Genomic DNA, 2151 nt, shown 5'->3' on the forward strand with positions numbered 1-2151 from the left:
TCTCTCTCTCTCTCTCTCTCTCTCTCGGTCTGTACTATAGCGGGGACTTTCAGTCCTGTAATATGGACGTCAATAAAATTTATTTCACTACTATGAAAACCGAATAGGACACGAACAGGAGTTCCTGACGAGAGTGTTGAGGGCGAAAGGGTCGAGTAGGGTGGACGAACGCCCGATGGGAATGTGGCGCGAATAATAAATACTTTGGCACGCACGATTGGCCTGTGCGCGGGGCGGGCGCTGTGGCGCTGTGGGAGTTACTGCAGGCCAGGCAGGCGGGGCAGCGCGTGACTGCAGGCGGGCCGAGGCTGTGCTGCCGAGATCTCCCATCGGTCATTAAACTGGATCACTTCATCGCGTTATTCTCTCGCCTATACAGTCCCCCACCCCTCTGCTCCTTGCCGATCTGTCCGGGCGATAACAGTTGGAGAAGAGCCTCTCTATCGCCAATATAACGACGTTACGCACTGGTTCGTACGCCAATCAGCTTGACTGCATATATCTAGGGGGATACCATAGGGGTGTCTGTAATATTTCTTTCTGAAACACTCTATTAGTGTTGTTATAGTTTTTTTGTTTTTTAATTTGAATGAGGATGCTGAATAACCGCAGATGACACCGCAAGCACAGCCCCATTGTTTTCAGCGACTGTCGTTATATACCGTCTTTTTTCTTTTCTTTTTTTTTTTTTTGTCCCCATGGCACCGCTCCGCTGCTCGTGAGTAAATACGCTTCATCGGATGAGAGCGGAGCGGGCGGGCGCATCCCTCTCTGCAGCGTGTTGTTATATTGTGGTGGTCGTGGGCGAACGTGCCTCACGCCCGCCCGCGCCTGCGCCCGACCCGACCCGGAACGACCCCGGGGGTCCCTAAACCAACCCTTTAAATCCTCTAACGAACCTCTCTCACTCACTTCTCTCTCTCACACTCACACATTTTCTCTATTTTAGACATTGACTAGAATATAATCAACAAAGGGGAACTACGAACCACACTATATGATGTATACATTGCGTCACATTCGAGATTACATAATAGTTCTGTCTCTACCCACGCCCTTTCACTAGCTCTTCTTCACATTTTTGAACTTCACCATTATCGCCGTCTTCCCTCTACGACCAGTGGTGCAAAACCATGCACACACTCTCTCGCACATTCCGTTTCGACGCAGTTTATCCGCTCGCGGTCGTCATGCTCCGGTTGGCGCACTCGGTGACATCTGACGGTGACGGCGAGTGTGTGCGCGTGTCGTGCTAGAGAGAGAGAGAGAGAGAGAGAGAGAGAGAGAAGGGGGGGGGGGTTAGCCACAGTGCAATGGGCAGCACAGGGTGAACGCCTGGCTGGACAAAAGGGGTGGATTGAAACACGGAGGACATGTAGGCGGGCGCTGCGTTGTGCATAGCGCTACATTTGGTGGTGCGGTGGGGGCGCCGGGACAGCGGGGGAGGCGGGGGCGGCGGAGGCGGCAGGGGCTGGAGATGCGCGCGCGGGCACTGCTTTCCGGTAAACACAATTCATCTTGTCATCGGATTGGATTCCCCGGAATGGAAACACGACAGCAGCGGCCCTGGGAAGTGGAGGAGAGAGGGGGAGGGCCAGACGCGAGAGAGAGGTGGAGTAAAGAGAGACAGAGAAAGAAGAGAAAGAGAGGGGGGGTTAAGCGCGGACTATGTGCGGTCACTTAGTCGTGCTCTCGGGGCGCACCGGCTCGCTTCCAGGTATTCAGCCTTTGCCCGCGTGGGTGTCACCGGCTTTCTTTCGCTTCTCCGCATTTCTTTCCTGCTCTCGTGCCGTGGCGACGCTACCGTCCTCTCTACTTGTTCTCTTGCTCGTCCTCTTTACTCCCGTCCCACCTCTCATAGCTTCCCGTCGCCATTCCTCTCTGCTGCCGTCCTGGTCTCTGCATTTTCGACAAATGCGGTCCTAGAGCAACTCCGCCCCCCCCCCCCCCTTTCCCCATCTCCGACCGCAACTCCCTTCTCCGTCCTGCCTCATCGGAATCGTCTCTGCAGCGACTACTTGTCTGCGACGCGCTTGTGTGAGGAACAATACGTCGTTAGGACGGAGACGGCCAACCTTGCCCCGCCCGGCCCGGGAGGTGGTAAATCACAAGAGTCAGGGCGGAGAAGGGTCCAGGGGGTGGGGAAGGATG

Source organism: Frankliniella occidentalis, unplaced genomic scaffold (genome assembly GCF_000697945.3).
Source record: "Frankliniella occidentalis isolate FOCC.00 unplaced genomic scaffold, Focc_3.1 Scaffold30, whole genome shotgun sequence".
Taxonomy (NCBI): Eukaryota; Metazoa; Arthropoda; class Insecta; order Thysanoptera; family Thripidae; genus Frankliniella; species Frankliniella occidentalis.